Source organism: Panthera tigris, chromosome E3, assembly GCF_018350195.1.
Source record: "Panthera tigris isolate Pti1 chromosome E3, P.tigris_Pti1_mat1.1, whole genome shotgun sequence".
NCBI lineage: Eukaryota > Metazoa > Chordata > Mammalia > Carnivora > Felidae > Panthera > Panthera tigris.
This window is the reverse complement of record NC_056675.1, coordinates 24,251,260-24,268,635: the sequence shown is the minus strand read 5'-3', so window position 1 is coordinate 24,268,635 and position 17,376 is coordinate 24,251,260. Positions and strand designations below refer to the sequence as shown.

The following is a 17,376-nucleotide window of genomic DNA, read 5'->3' as shown; positions in this document are numbered from 1 at the left end:
GCGTCCTGGATTGGGGGCGGGGGTAGGGGAGTCCGGGTGGGAGACGGAAGAAACCGCTCTGGAGAAAACTGAGGCGCCTGGGCAGGAATTAGAAACGAGGCGGGGAGCCGGGGCTGGGAGCGAGGTAGCCCGTGGGGGCAGTGCGAGGACCACCAGAGAGCTGCGACGGGAGTCGGGTCCGGCCCCCGTTCCCCGCGGGAGGGAGCTGCGGCCGGGTGCCCGGTGGCCCGACCAGGCAGGGTTAATGTGCCGGAGGAGCTGGCGTGCTGCGTCCGGGTCCCCCTCCCCGCGCCCTCGCCCATCCCCTGCCCGCTCGGCTGTGTTTAAGACGCATGTGGCTTCCGATTTTCCCTTTGAAGTCTGTGTGGTTATAATTTTGCTTTATTTTAGGCCCGGGAGCTATAATAATACTAATAATAAACTTCATTTTATGGAGCATCTTTCATTCCAGCGCATCACAAAAACGCTTTAGAGATCTTAATAGTAGTTACAAAATTAAATAACACATTAGAGTTGCAGGCAGCCCAGCAGCAGCAGCAGCAGCGGTGCCCGCTGGAACACCACCGAGCTGGAGGCAGCAGAGACAAGGTGGTGCCCTCCGGAGAGAAGTAGGCATCTTTCTGAAGGGGATCCCGGGTGCAGGATTTTTCTCAGCTTGGGCCGTCATCGCACATACGTACCTGTACACACTCACACTCACCCAGAGCTGTGAGACCAGCCCTGTAATTAACGTAGCAGCTGTCAGGAGAGCTGACTGGAATGAAGGAATGAGCCTGTTTTCTAACTGCTCGTTCAGTGCAGGTGAAGGGAATATAGGGGGGTTGGGACTGTCAGACTCCCTCCGTGAATAATTTGTTATAAAAATGTATCCCTGTGCTGTCAAAGTTACTTCTTAAGTATTACTTACGGGTCTGTATTTATCCTGCAGTATATTTAGCTCTTAAAAAAAAAGAAAGCTGTAGCTGGGACATTTGTTGCTCCCTCCTCCCTGCCTCCTCTCCTCCATCTAGATCTAGTAACACAAAATCGTGCTGTCAGATTTACGGGTTATTAAAATAACACACTAAAAAATTCTCCTTTTCTTGCCTCTACAGTTCTAGCAGAGCTCTTAATGGTAAAACATGCATGATGATTGTGATGTGACTGAGCTGTTAGCTAATGCTACTGTGGTAAATTCGCAATATATAAATGTATCAAAGCAGCACGTTCTACTCCTTATGTACAAGATGTTATACATCGATTATATCTCAGTTTTTTTAAACTTGTGAGGTGTGTAAGAAAGGATAGGATGGTTTGGAATTTGATGAAACTACATATGCTGTTTCTGAAAATGTTAGCAGTGTCAGTTCGTACAGTTATATGTGTGACATCCACTTCAGGACCTGTTTTGTTTTGTTTTTTATCCTAATTATATGTGCAGTGACTCCGTTTATGAGGCTTTGGGGCTTTTTATACTTAGGGGCAAAGAGGTTTCACTGTTCTAGCAGAGAAGACGCTTTTTGCAATGTGCTTTTAGGTGAATCCCAATGTAAAAAATAGACTAAATGTCCATGGGAAAGATACACAGTTGGCCCTTGAACAACATGGGTTTGCGCTGCTCTGGTCCACTTATACGTGGACCTTTTTTTTTTTTTTTTTTTTAAATAAGTACAGTACTGTAAATATTTTGTCTTATGATTATCTTAACATTTTCTTTTCTCTAGCCTCCTTCATTCTAAGAATACAGTATATAATGCATATAACCTACAAAACATGTGTTGATCAGCTATTTATGCTATTGGCAAGGCTTCCTAGTCGACAGGCTATTAGTAGTTAAGTTTTGGGGGAGTAAAAAATTATGCATGGATTTTCAACTGTGCAGGATGGGAATAACTCCTTCATAACAGTAGACAAAGTCTTCAGCTGTGAGTTGCTGCAGAGATGGGAGGGACAGAAGTCTGCTGATCGAAGGAAGTAGAAAATGTTTGAAATAGGTAAACAATTGCAGAGAAAGCATGCCAACCAGTGACATAGTAGGATTGTCTAGCATTGTGGAAGCCTCACTGAGGTCAGTGGTGAAGAACATACAGTGCGGTCAGCCAACTGCCTTGTTGACCTCTGGTAGTGCTCGGCTGCTTTGATACCAGTCAGTGGTGAAAACCAATAGAACGTTTCCTTCGTGATTGGAGTTTGCCAGTGAAATGCAACAAAATCACAGAGGAACAAAGGTGTCTAACTATTAGCCAAAATGTCCCTGTAATGCTGGTTCATGGATTCTCAGCTGGATAAAAAGTAAAAGTTAATAAAGGAAACAGTTGATGGTATATGGTCAGTGGCATCGCGAACCCAACAGAATTGAAGGACTGACTGGGAGTGATTGATACAGCAAAGTGGAAGGGCAGGAAATTGTGGGCATGAGGTCCAGAGTGTCAGTGGGGATGTGTGGCTAAAACAGGTGGGAGAGGTGATCTTTCTCCTAACAGTTTCCCTTGCCATCTCACCCTTCAATTAAAAACTTTGTAGCTTGAAACAGGAGATAGTAGGAACGGTAGGAAATTTTTTCAAAATCATATCTAACCCCTGTTTATCACCTTAAATATATCAGACGGTAAGCCCCCCAGAACTTAAATGCGATGTTCTTTTGTCGACTCTTGAGCTCTTGCGTTGTGGTAAGATACACTTGAAGTTTGATAGAGAGTTTGTACACTCAATGTACACTTTTATTTGAGCAGACAGATCTACTCGAGATTTTTTTTTTAATCTAGACAGAATTCCACCTTCCAAATCAATGAAACATTTACAGGAAGTTCGAATAAGATTGCAGAGGTGACAGGACCAGCTTTATTCTAAGATCTGTACAGAAGTGACAGCCTAGCAGCAAAAGGTTATTGTGTTGATTCCCTCAGTGCATTAAATACAGCATATTTTGACTGTGATGTTTTTACTGCAGTTTTTTAAGTGAACAAAATATATTTTGAAAGTTGAATCCTAGAGCCAAAAGGTTCTGCAGATATAATTTGAAAACCACTGCCGTGAACTAGTACAGAAAGTTTCAGGATTCAAATCCAAACTTCATCATTTACTAGCTCTTTGATTTGGGGCAAGTTACTTAGCCTCTCTTTACAGTTCTTCCTCTGTAAAATAGGGATGTTAGTAGTACCTGCCTCATTGGATTATTATGATGATTGATTTAATCCATGTAAAACATTTAGAAAATGCCTAACACAGTAAGTGCTCATTAAAGGTTAGATATTGTTGTATTGCTGTTCTCATTTATAATAACATGTTGATTTTTTGAAATTAAAGCTCAGAACTTGTTACTGTGAGAACTGACACATTTTCTTTATTGGGTGTTCTTGGGTATAAGGCAGTATCAAGAATAAAATGGCCAGGGGCACCTGGGTGGTTCAGTCGGTTAAGTGTCCGACTTCGGTTCACGTCATGATCTCACAGTTGGTGGGTTCAAGCCCGCGTTGCGCTCTGTGCTGACAGCTCAGCACCTGGAGCCTGCTTTGGATTCTGTGTCTCCCTCTGTGTCTCTGCCTGTCTGTCTGCCTCTCTCTCTCTCTCTCTCTCTCTCTCTCAAAAATAAACATTAAAAAAAAAATTTTTTTATAATAAAAATGTTAAAAAAAATTAAAAAAAAAATATGGCCAGGCTTATCACAAGTGAAATTCGTCTTCTCTCTTGGCATTTCTGCATTACTCCTGTACTGTTCTTCTTCATTTAGTCTTTCATCACCATATTCTAGTTTCTCTACTCCTCAGTTTCTGCTTGAAGTACCACAGAAGGAAATGAAATAATCCAAAAACAATAAATAACTGAATAGGATAATTTCCTAAAATCTTGACTAATAAACTGTACTCTCATAAGTTTATGGGCCATGCTTCATACTGGCAGAATTGTTAGTTTTTTATTGTATTGATGCAAATACAGAGAAAGTACATTCCTTCTTTTCTCGTCTGTATGTGGTAACATGTCCTGAGCTTGTTCTGATATCCTGTAGGTTCTGCAAAAACTTTTGAAGACCTAATGAAATAGGTATGAAGGAAGTACATGGGGGTGGGGGGGGGGGCACTTCAGTAAGGACCCTTAGTGTTTTCTGTTAATAAAAAATACTGAATGGCAGTTGAATATCATGAATTGCGTAATTCTGCTGTGCCACGATCAAATTTCTTCTGGTTACTGGAACTCATTGCAGTATCTTTCATTTTATATAGTGCTTTATAGGTTTTGAAGGAACTTAACATCCATGACTTGGTTTGATTTCTTAGGCTTTTTATATTTAGCCAATGTAGAATAGCCATTTCTACATCTTTTCCCACATGTCAATGCTTTGCACATGAGATTTGAGTTTCAGTGTTGCATATTCCCTTCAAGAAAACCCTTCATTGAAGTATTACCTATATCTTACTTATGCATACCTTTTTTTACTTAACAAGATTAAAATTCTTTTTTTTTTTTTTAAATGTTATTCTTGAGAGTTAGAGAGCATGAGAAGGAGAGGGGCAGAGAGAGAGAGGGAGACACAAAATCTGAAGCAGGCTCCAGGCTCTGAGCTGTCAGCACAGAGCCCAGCACAGGGCTCGAACTCACAAAATGCAAGATCATGACCTGAGCTGAAGTTGGATGTTCAACCGACTGAGCCACCCACGTGCCCCAACAAGATTAAAATTCTTAAGTGGCTGAAGTTCTTGCCAGATTACAGAAGAGGGAGATTTGGGTTTTAGTCTCAAAGTGATGTCCTTTGCTTTGTACAAGTCCCTTAACTTCACTGTCACTGTTTTCTCATCTCTAAAGAGACAAACTTTTTGGGAAGGGTGGGGGGAGTTTTATTATTGAGTTAATTCTAACAAGGTCAACAATTAAGCAAAGCTGCTTCTGATAAATAAAATGATCTCGGTGCTCCTGGGTGGCTCAGCTGGTTAAGCGTCTGATTCTTGATTTCGGCTCAGGTCATGATCTCACAGTTCACGGGTTGAAGCCCCACATAGGTCTCTGCACTGCCAGTGCTGAGCCTGCTTGGGATTCTCTCTCTCCTGTCTCTCTGCCCCTCCCCCTGTCATGTGTATGCTCTCTCTCTCTCTCGCTCTCGCTCTCGCTCTCAAACTAAAAAAGATGATCTAGAAAAAATGATCTAGAGATTCCTTTTTTGAGGCATCATCCTTTACAGCAAAGATTGTAGTGACCGTTTAGGGTTATACCATCCCAAATCATCCTAGATGAATTTTCTTAGTGTTCTTAACGAAGATTTCCAAATGTTTTCCAAAAGTCTCTTCCAGTACATAGAGGAATTCCTCCTTTATGTCTAATCAAAATTTCTTTTTATACAGTTGGTTATCACATTCACTTTGTAGTCTGTCAGAGTGTATTTATTCCTAAGATTTTCATTCTTTTTAAAATTGTTTAGAGTGTGTAAGGAGTCACAATAACCGACACACTCTTTCCTGCTTGTTATTCTGAACTGAGGGAAAGAAAGAATAATTAGGATCCATGATATTATTTTATTGCTGATAAAGAGAATATTGGAGAACATGGCTTTTATCTGTGGGCAAGCAACTTCTTCTTACTGGATCTCACGATTGAACAAACTTAACCATCCAGTCCCAAACAGGACTGAGGCACCTGCCCTATAAGACTTCCAGCATGAAAGAACAGAGGAAATGAGGGCTCCTTATGGGCGACTTGCTTCCAAGGACAAAAAGTTGGACCACATATACCCAATTTTTTCATAACTGCCAGTCAAAGTCATTCCTCTGACCTGGGAAGGAATAAGTGAGGGGACACAGATAAGCTAAGAACATTATTCTAATAGCCTCCCCCCCCCCACACACACACCCCTATCCCTATCCAAGTGGGGGAGAAAACCACTTGAAACCTAGGAGACGGCTGACATTTTGTGAGGAAGAGATTTCTTTTCGCTCAAGTATAAAAACTGGCAGGTGCTTGGGGAAGTGAAAGACTTTGAAAGAGTATCATTTCCCATTCTGCTACCCACTACTCTCTCCACAGGAAATCCTGGAAACCTCAGATAAGGGACTGTGGTGCTTGACATCTCTCATGTTAGAGTTCAAGATCACAAGTAGATCCTGGCCTACAGATTTGAGTCGTTGGTTTAAAACATTAAAATTATAAGCTGCCCAAGCAGATATTTATTAAACACCATTTATTAAGTAATAAAAAATTATTAAACAATAAGCCCTCTCCCCTGAATGGTAACAATTTAAGTGATTACAGAGGTACTTTCGCATGAAGGAGCTTTGTAACATCAGTTTAAACAAAGCAGTCTGTCTAGAACTTCATTTTGGTAATCACTTTGTACCTGACATAGTGAAGGACAGAATTTGGTTCTACCTAAGAGGGCAAAAATCTTGAAATTATGTTCTCCTTTAATTTAAAAAGCACTAACAATTTCTTCAATGGTCTTTTGAGTCTTTTGCCAGTACACTGCTTTAAAAAATTTTTTTAATTTTTTTTTTGAAAAATTTAGAACATTTTCAGTACCCCAGAGAGAAACTCCCATCCCTTAGCCATGACCCCCCAACATCCTGTTCTTAGTCGAAGGGACCAATCTACTTTCTGTCTCTAAGGATTGGCCTGTTCTGGACATTTCATGTAAGTGGAATCATACAACATGTGGTCTTTTATGACTGGCTTATTTCACTTAGTGTAATGTTTTCAAGGTTCATCCATATTATAGTAAATGTTAGTACTTTAGTAATTAGTCTTTTTATTGCCAGATATATTTATCCATTATCTATCCATCAGTTAAATATTTGGGCCAGTAAATTTCTTTTACTTCAAACAGTAATACTTCTTCAAAATGGTAAAGTGGTACAAACATTTTTTTGGCTTTTTATCTTATTTTTAAAGTTTATTTATTTTGAGAAAGAGAGTTCATGCATGTGAACAAGGGAAGAGCAGAGAGAGACAGAGATTGGGAGGAAGAGAATCACAAGCAGGCTCTGCTCTGTCAGCGCAGAGCCTGACACAGGGCTCGATTTCACAAACTGTGAGATCATGACCTGAACTGAAATCAAGAGTGGAATACTTAAGCACCTGAGCCACCCAGGCATCCCTATTTGGTTTTTTAAAAAGTGACATTATTGGGGCACCTGGGTGGCTCAGTTGGCTGAGCATCTGACTTGGTCTCAGGTCATGATCTCGCAGTTCATGAGTTCAAGCCCTGCATCAGGCTCATTGCTGTCAGCACAGAGCCTGCTTCAGATCTTCTGTCCTCTCCCCCTGCTTGTGCTCGCTCTGTCTCAAAAATAAATGAACATTTTTAAGAAGCGACATTAAGGGCATCTTAGTGGCTCAGTCAGTTAAGCATCCAACTTCAGCTCAGGTCATGATCTCACAGTTCATGTGTTCAAGCCCCATATGGGGCTCTGTGCTAACAGCTCAGAGCCTGGACCCCTCTTCGGATTCTGTGTCTGTCTGTCTGTCTCTCTCTCTCTCTGTCCCTCCCCCACTTGTGTTCCGTCTCTCAAAAATAATAACTATTAAAATTCTTTAAGTGACATTATCAGTATACATAATACTTAGCAAATAATAACTTTGAATAAAAATTCTAAGACCAGTCTTTTTTATAGTGTTCACAGGATGTACTTGAAGCTTGAAATCACTTATGTTGCTGTAAATTTTACAGTGTAGGCCAGTTTTCCAATAGAAGATTAAATTTCCTGAACAAAGCATTTATTTCGTTTACAACCTTGGTTCCAGAAGTCCTCTCTTTTTACCATTACCAACGGGGATATAGGCCCTTTGGGATGAAGGATATAGGCCAGTAGGCCTAAAAGTTGTGGAGAAGGGAAGTTTGGGACCAAGAACATGGACAGAAGCCATAAGTAAATGGAGATCACTAAAAGGAAGGAAATTGTGATAAAGAAATTACAGAGTGATGATGCTGTTGCATTTATTAGACTGACCAGACTTCTTAAATTCTGTCATTTGGCTGCTAGAGCCAAGGCTTTCAGAGCTGGCACAGTGTAGTCAGTATAGCAATCCTTCACTGTTCAGCAGAGTCTGACCTGGAGCAGGGATTGTTTAACCCCTTTCTTGACAAATACTAGGTTTATACTGGAGTTGCAACACAATAAACTTAAAATGGTCCTGTGGGATTTAGAGTCAGCCATATCTACATTTGATTCTTGGATTCCCTTTTTATGAGTTTTATGATCTGGGGCATGTAATTTGATTTCTCAGCTATAAAATAGGACTGTATATTTATTTCAAATGATGGTTATGAGGAAATATAATATGGCATATAAGGAATCAGCACATGGTCTAGTACATAGCAAAATGCTCAAGTATTAATCATAATTATATAAAAAGTCATAACATTTGAATTTTTTAACATTTCCCTTTTTATTACCTATCTTATTTACTTAGAGCTTGCCTTGTTCTAAACAGAAACTTAAGGCAACATGGTGTGTCTGAATTTGAATATAACTGAAACCCAGCCGAACCCAATCTAGGAAGAGAGACTCTGAAGTCCGTGGTAGTGGTAATGTAAGCCACACATATAAGTACAAAAAGCAAGGCCTGCATTGGGTTCATAGGTTTCTGGAACAGACTGAAGAAGAAAACAGATTTCTAAATGAAAGGCAGCCTAGCATAGTACAAAGGGCACACAGATTTTGGGGTCAAACCAAAACTGACATAGTCAAATCCCAGTCCTGCTATTTACTAGCTATGTAATTTTAGACAAGTTGTAGTTGAGAGTTTTTATTAGTAAAAATTATATCATTCAGATTTGATTAATGCTTTTTTTCATCCCTTCTAATTGCTATGCACATTCAGACTCCAACTTTATGTTCTCCTATAGGTTGAAGGGTAACAACTGCAGTGTACTGTGAAAATCATTTAGTTCAGAAGTTGTTTTCTTAACTTTTTTTTTTAATGTTTTATTTTATTTTTGAGAGAGAGAGAGACAGAGTGAGCGGCGGTTGGGCAGAGAGAGAGAGAGACACAGAATCTGAAGCAGGCTCCAGGCTCCAGACTGTCAGCACAGAGCCTGATGCGGGGGCTCGAACCCACAAACCGTGAGATCATGACCTGAGGCAAAGTCGGACGCCACCCAGGTGCCCTCGGAAGTTATTTTTAAAGGAATATATCTAAGACCTAGTGGTCTGTAAACTTTACAGTTGAGTATAGAGTCAGTTAGCTTCACCTGAAAGGCTGGAAATATGTTTGAAATATATGAGATGGTTGTTTCTTTATAGAAACCTGACAAGTAGTATAACTGAGGATTTAGTTTTTGTTTATAGAATAAAATTTCTTCTAGTTGTTATTAGTTTCTGTAATGCAACTGTGAGTTTTTGTGTTTTTTCCATACTGCATTTTTTTTTTTTTTTTTTTAATTTGAGAGCATGCACAAGCTGGGGAGAGGGGCCGAGGGAGCAAGAGAATCTTATGCAGGCTCCACACTCAGTGCAGAACCTGACGCGGGGCTCCATCCTACGACCCTGGGGTTATGACGCAAGCCGAAATCAGAGAGTGGGTCACTCAACTGACCAAGCCACCCAGGCGCCCCCATACTTCATATTAATGTGTATGTAAGCAGTGGACCATATTACATAATCTTATAGGGGAAATTTAGGCACATAATGAAATATTGCTGTTTATGAAATTGTTATTGTTGAATTGTAAATAAGAGCTTAATCATGCAACTTGAATGGATAATGATTTACATAGTGAGTTTATTTTATACACCCTACATAACCCAGGAGATTAGATTGTACAGTGACAGCGGTGACAATGTATAGGTATAAATTTCATAGTTACAGCCTTACCTGTCTATGATGATTTATGCAAACATGACATTCATATCTTTTTGGTTGTCAGAATGTTTTATTTTCAAGCTCTGGAGCTACACAATTTTTCCCGAGTTTTCTTTAGTTCTTTGGCCAACTAGCAGCTGGCTGCTAAAAAGTTGATTACATGCAACACCTGATCCAGTTGATAACAACTGATTGGATATGGTGGCTGCATTGTTTCATTCTTTGTTGGCTACAGACTGATGAAAAGTAATATTTAGCAAAGCTATTGCATTTCAACAAGAGAGGTTAAATAAGAGTCATGAAGGAACCTAAGGATCTTTGAATATCAGGTGCCTAAAAATAAGTATCTGGATCAAAGTCACTCTTCAAAAACACACCTATGCGAACATTACTATGTATTCTCTCATTAGCTGTAAATTACAGGGAGGAGAATCCTTACCAGATATGGCATGAGCAAGTAAAATGTGATGTTCCTTTGAGATTTATTGCTTTAGAGTTGACAAAATAGAGAAGCATATGGATTTGGGTGTTACAATCAATGATACATGTATTTATGAGTGTATACCAAAATCGTGTAATTTACTTATATGACGTTACAGTGTATGATTCCAGTTTTAAAGCAAAGAGACATTTGTTTGAACTGTATTTTTTTTTCTTAATTGGGAGGAAAAGGCTGCACTTTTTTTGTGTGTCTCTTTATACTAGCTTTGCTATAAATAAAAGGTCACATTTGGCATTTTGACACTTGGCTGTTGTATATATTGAGCAAAAAGGCAGCTGTTGACTTTTAATATAGATCTGTTCAACTAGGGACTATATACTATCATTAGAGATTAAACGGGTAAAGATAAATGCAGTTGGTTGGGTCAAGTAAGAAAACGGGAGAGCAAAATTTCACTAGGTCTCCCCTTTAGTGGTGTATTCACATTACACCCAGGAACATCATTGGGTCTACTTTCAGCTACTTCACCCAGGAACATCATTGGGTCTACTTTCAGCTGTAATAAAATAGAAGGTTTTTTTCAAAAACAGACCATCTTCAGATTAGTTTTGCGACCAGCCCACTAACTTAAAAGCAAAGATTTCTAAGGCTATTTCATTTATGACTATTTCATTTTAAAAGTACCATTCATTTTAATAAAATAAATCTTTAATTTACTCTAAGTAGTCCTTAGATCTTCCCATAAATATTTCTTATACCACTGGACTTTATTCCAGACAGTCTCGCAACAAATGCTTATTGAAGTATGTATGGTCTGTAAGGAACTGTACTAAATATTCTGAGAGATTGCATTTAAGTAAATGAAAAAATATTTTATTCTCAAGAAACCTGTGCTCTCTTTGGAGAAATAAATTTATATACATAAGAAATAAGTGTCAAATATATGATGTAGCTACTTTCTGTCCAGGTGGTCGAGGAGGAGATGGCATTTGAGCTTAATAGATGATAACACTTAATGAATATTTAAATAATTATGAAAACTTGGGCAGTGCTTGTCCTTGAGGGTGAAATAGCGTGAGTAAAGGCAGGGAAATTTTTGTTCTAGTTCATTTCTATACATTGCTGCTAAATTCATCTTCCTAAAGGATAAATGTAATAAGAATCACAAATACTTACATAGCATTTACTTTATGACAGATGCTTTTCTAGGCACTTTATATGTATTTACTAATTGAGTCCTCACAACATCCTTATATAGATGCTGTTATTAGCCCCACAGAGATACAGAAAAGTCATGTAACTTGCCCAGGGTCACAAAACTGATAGGTGGAAGAGCTGAGATTTGAACCCAGGAAGTCTAGCTGCAGAACCCTGGCTATTAACCACTTCATGTGCTCGTACCAGAAAACTCTCAGTGACTTTTCATCTTCCACAGCACAAAGGCATTCAAGTATCTTCACAATATGGCTGTAGTTTATGTTTCCAACCTTAGATCATACTTTTTTTTTTCCTGCACGGATCTACATTCTAGCTCCTCTGTATTACTTTCTATTTCCTAAATATAATCTGTATTCTCATCTCTAAATCTTTGCTTATGTTATCTATTCTCAGCCTGAAAGTTCCCTACTAACAGAGTATGATTTATGGATCTCTGTACCTTAAGTAGCAATCAGTCCAAGCTTGCATATGGCAAGAAAGAGGAGGTGTTACAGTTGACACTAAGATTTTGAACCTAGAGTAGGGACTAGAATTGGGAATTTTGGAGAGTGCGCTGATTTATCGGTAAAGGTGATGAGTTTGGTTTAGACATGTTATGTTTGAAGTGAGAGTAGAATATCCAAGCACAAAGGGACTAGAACTCAAGAGAAGGTAATATTTGGCATTCCTAATCTTACCTCATTTTTACAAGTATGATACTTACATTGTTACATAGATCACATTATTGTATAGTAGCTGACTATCCTCAGAATGCAGGCTTGTTTTTTTTCTTTTTTTTTCTTTTTCTTTTTACCATTTATCAGTTGGTTTTCATTTTGGAAGTAAGGCCCAGCTACTATATAGTCATTCCCAACTTTGACAAAAAATGTCATAAGATGAAAGTTAATTTTTAGGTTGACTGGGTGGTTCCCTGGATCTATACAGGAGTTAGATTCCTAGGTTAGCCCATAAGACCATATTGTACCTAAAATATTTACTTCTGCAACAACAACAAAATTGTATAAAGCAGTACGGTTGCATTGTGAATAGCATTTTTAACGAGATAAAAAGGGCTAAGAAAAGGAAGTTTATTTCTGTGATCCTTTAATTTGCCAGTTTGACTTTAAAGCTTATGACATTCCTTTAGTCAGTGGTATTGTCATAGCGTTGTGTGATGACAGATGGTAGCTGCACTTGTGGTGAGCACAGCATACTATATAGGCTTGCTGAATCAGTGTTGTGCACCTGAAACTACTGTAACATTTTGTGCCAACTGTACTTCAGTTAAAAACAAAAAAAACCTTATGACATTCCTTCTATGTGATGTGGGTGTTTCACGGAGATTCTTTTTACATGTGTCAACAATATTTTATGTCATTTTTTGACTATCAGAGGAAGACGAGAGAATTTGCAGGAAATGTATGTTTAAGGGATTCCCTCAGGTGCAATAACCTGAGATAGAGTTAAATCAGTGGAGATAAGGAAGGTGTGTATGAGTACATGAAAGTACATATGATATGTGGGGTGTGTTATGGTGGTGAGTGGACATGGGGGAGATGAGTTTGTAACGGGTAAGTGATCTCTGCCGTGGGGAAACAAGGTGCTACAGAAGAGATTGGATCCTGTGTTCCTCATTCAAGCCTGTGGAAAGGGCTGTTAGTCTGGCCTAGTGTGATTACCGGTTGTTTAGGGGGACCTATAATAGATAAAGGAGAAAAACAATATTTTATATGCCATTTAGGGTATCAGATGGTACAAAATAAGTCTTTTTTTTTTAACTTTATTTATTTTGAGAGAGAGAGTGCAAGCACGGGAGGGGCAGAGAGAGAGAGAGGGAGAGAAAGAATCCCAAGCAGGCCCCACACTGTCAGTGTAGAGCCCGACTCAGGGCTCAAACTCACGAACTGTGAGATCATGACCTGAGCCGAAATCAAGAGTCAGATGCTTAACCTACTGAGCCACCCAAGTGCCCCAAAATAAGTATTTTTAAAAAAATTTTTTAATGTTTATTATTTTTGAGAGAGAGAGAGAGACAGCAAGCAGGAGAGGGGCATGGGAGGGTGGCAGGGGGAGACACAGAATCGTAAACAGGCTCCAGGCTCTGAGCATCAGCACAGAGCCCGACACAGGCCTTGAACTTGAGAACAGCAAGATCATGACCTGAGCTGAAGTCAGCCACTTAACCGTCTAAGTGCCCGTCTGAGCCCCAGGCGCCCCTCCAAAATAAGTGCTTTTAACTTGAGTACCTCTGTTGAAACTTGGCTTCTAATTTAGGATTTGCTGTAGATGTTTTACTTGTGCTTGAAAAGTTACCTAATGTGGGGTGCCGGGGTGGCTCAGTGGGCTGAGCATCCACCTCTTGATTTTGGCTCAGGTCATGATCCCACAGTCATGGGATCAAGCCCCATGTCAGGCTCCACACTTAGTGTGGAGCCTGCTTAAGATTCTCTGTCTCTGTCTCTCTCTCTGTCTCTTTCTGTGCTCCTCTCCGCTGCTCGTGCTCTGTCTCTCTCTAAAATAAAAAATGTATTGGGGTGCCTGGGTGGCTCAGTTGGTTGTTGTGTCTGACTTCGGCTCAGGTCATGAACTCACAGTTCACGAGTTCAAACCCCAGGTCGGGATCTGTGCTGACAGCTCAGAACCTGGAGCCTGCTTCGAATTCTGTCTCCCTCTCTCTTTGCCCCTACCCACTCATGCTTGCGCTCTTTCTCTCTCTCTCTCAAAAACATTTTAAACATTTAAAAAAAGTTTTTAAATACTGTGTGTGTGTGTGTTTGTTTGTTTGTTTTGGTTTTTTTTTAAAGAAGAAAAATTACCTAAATGCTTATTCTTTGGGGCACCTGGGTGACTCAGTCGATTAAGTGTCCGACTTCAGCTCAGGTCATGACTCGCCCTTCGTGGGTTCAAGCCCCACATCGGGCTCTGTGCTGACAGCTCAGAGCCTAAAGCCTGCTTCAGATTCTGTGTCTCCCTCTCTCTCTGCTCCTCCCCAACTCCTGCTCTGTGACTCTCAAAATTAAATAAACATTTAAACAAACAAATAAATAAATAAAATGCTTATTCTTTATTTTCACCAATTGAAAACTAGTTTGTGTTCCCCCTTCATCCTCATGAATCCTATCTCTTGATTTAAAATAAATCTGGGTATGTATGATACATTCTTAGAAGATTATTTTACTGGGGCACCTGAGTGGTTCAGTCAGTTAAGTGTCCAACTTTGACTCAGGTCATGATCTCATAGTTTGTAGGTTCGGGCCCCACGTGTGCTCTGTACTGACAGCTCAGAGCCTGGAGCCTGCTTTGGATTCTGTGTCTCCCTCTCTCTCTCTGCCCCTCCTCCCCTTGCACTCTGTCTCTCAAAAATGAATAAACATTTTTTTAAAAGTTATTAAGAAAATCATAGTGAAAATAGAGTGGGGATTGAGGAGCACCTGGGTGACTCAGTCAGTTGAGCATCTGACTCTTGATTTGGGCTCTTTTGGCTGGTCATGATCTCAGTTCATGGGATCAAGCCCTGCTTGGGATTCTCTCCTTCTCTCTCTGCCCCTCTCCTGCTCACGTGGGCACTTTCACTTGTGCTCTCTCTTGCTCTCTCAAAATAAATAAACATTAAAATTGTTTTTTAAATGTTTATTTTTGAGAAAGAGAGAGGCAGAGTGCTAGCAGGGGAGGGGCAGAGAGAGGGGGAGACATAGAATCTGAATGAAGCAGGCTCCAGGCTCTCAGCTGTGAGCACAGAGCCCGACACGGGGCTCGAAACTCACCGACCATGAGATCATAACCTGAGCTGAAGTCAGTCGCCTGACTGAGCCACTCAGGTGGCCCAAAATAAATAAACATTAAAAAAAAAAAGGGAATAGGAATTGAAGTCAGAACTCAGTTCAAGGTCTGGCTCTGCCATTTACCAGCTGTGTGGCTTTGGACACACTGGCCTCTTTTTTTTTTTTTTTTTGTTATTACTTGGCCTCTTTAAGCTTTAGTTGCCTCATCTATAAATGGGCATAATACCTCTTACTTTGCAAGGTGGCTGTAAGAATTAAAGTTAATATAGCTGAAACATCTACCACAGCAGAGGCATTTATAGTAGCTATTGTTATTGTTAAGCAACTAAATGGATTAATTTTTTATTACATTGACTACATAGAATATAATGCAATTCATTATTTACCTATCATATAGTCACCAAAAGTAGTCTCATTTTTTTTTAAATTTAGGATATATGACTGTGTTAGACCTGGTTCCCGATTTGTTTTTAACATACACACTGTACTGTGCCCCTGATACTTATTTGGATTGCTACCTTCTTCCACTAAGAGAAAAGATTACCAGGCAACCTATCCAAATGTGTATATGAAAGTGCTGTTCTACATATCAAAGGTAACATGTTTTTGGAGATTTCCCAGTAATGATGACAGATTATACTAAGCCATTAACATTCCGCCAACCTTTTACTCTAGCTAACATTTGCTGGGCAGGTTATGGATTGTAGTCTGGGTCCTAGAGTAGATTTCCCCCCACTGGCTAAGTATATAAAGCATGACCCTGACCTCATTAGTTGAAGTGAGCAACCAAGTTTAGATAAAAAGTTCTAAAAGTAAAGCATGATTGATGTCACGGATAGCCTATAAGGTCATTTGTTAAAGTTCTAATCATTTGCTTATTATGAAATATAAAATATATAACATAAACTATATTTTATTATCCTGAAGATAAAATAATTACTTTCAGAGTTTAATTTAAAATTTAAAAAATCATTCATGAATCACTTAAAAACCATAGCAATAAATCATATTTTAAACAGATGTATACAGTCATATATCAGCATTTTAGATAACCTGTAGGACTCCCGCTCTAAGATTTAGTGGGTTAGGATCAGAAGACAAACGCTTGTATGTTGAAGTGTCACTGATCTAGGAATAGCTCCTGGCTTTAGAGGACTATTGCCTGTATCTACCTACCTACCTACCTCCCAATAGGTAACTATCATCCAGTAACCATTTAGAATCCCACAATAGCTAGTAAGATGTCTGCTCTAAATAGACCACCCTCAGGGCTCCTGGGTGGCTCGGGTCATGATCGCTCTGTTCCTGTAATCTAGCCCCTCAACGGGCTCTGCACTGATAGTACAGAGCCTACTTGGGATTCTCTCTCTCCCTCTCTCTCTGTCCCTTCTCCACTCACTCTCTACCTGTCTCTCAAAATAAATAAATAAACTTTAAAAAATAAATAAATAGGGGCACCTGGGTGGCTCAGTCAGTTAAGCATCCAACTTCGGCTCAGGTCATGATCTTGCAGTTCATGAGTTTGAGCCCTGTATGGGGCTTTGTGCTGACAGCTCAGAGCCTGGAGCCTGCTTCAGAGTCTGTGTCTCCATCTCTCTTTGCCCCTTACCCCCCTGGCACTCTCTCTCTCTCTCCCAAAAACAAACATTAAAAATTTTTAAATAAACCACCCTCTATTTAAGATGTGATTATCCTTTATTGTGAATATCTTTATGGTTATTAGGGAGCTTGGATACATTATGGGGTTTCCTATTGTGCTATTTTTTTTTTTTTTTTTTTTTTTTTTTTTTTTGCTTTTTGCCTCTATAAGGTTTTGGCCAGTGCTTTTGTTCTCTGTATTAGCCTAGAGTCAACTAAAGTGTTGTATCCCTTATATATTCCCTCCTGTTGCCCTCTGCCCTCCCTCTTCAGGAGCTTGTTGTGGCAAATCCCCAACTTGACCATTCAAGCAGTCCATACCCAGATGAAAAAGTCTGGGGTGCAGATGTCATCAGCTCTTCCAGATGGTCAGGGAACTGGTGCAGTTCCCACTGACTTTTCTTAATATCCCACTTATATACCACACAGCCCCATTACTGTGCTCAGCTCCTGTTTCTCTGAGCATATGGCTTTCTTGAATTTTTTTAGGAGCACTTTTTAGAGGGCTATCTTTTGACTATATTGTTATAGGCTATAGAGGCATTTACTCCTT

The 17,376-nt window shown here is 39.7% G+C and overlaps 1 protein-coding gene across 1 annotated transcript in view; it reads left to right on the top strand.

Moving 5' to 3' along the window:
• MOSMO (modulator of smoothened) overlaps positions 1–17,376 on the top strand; it is a 61,005-nt gene that overhangs the window by 471 nt on the left and 43,158 nt on the right. The gene's annotated exons all lie outside the window — the stretch shown is intronic.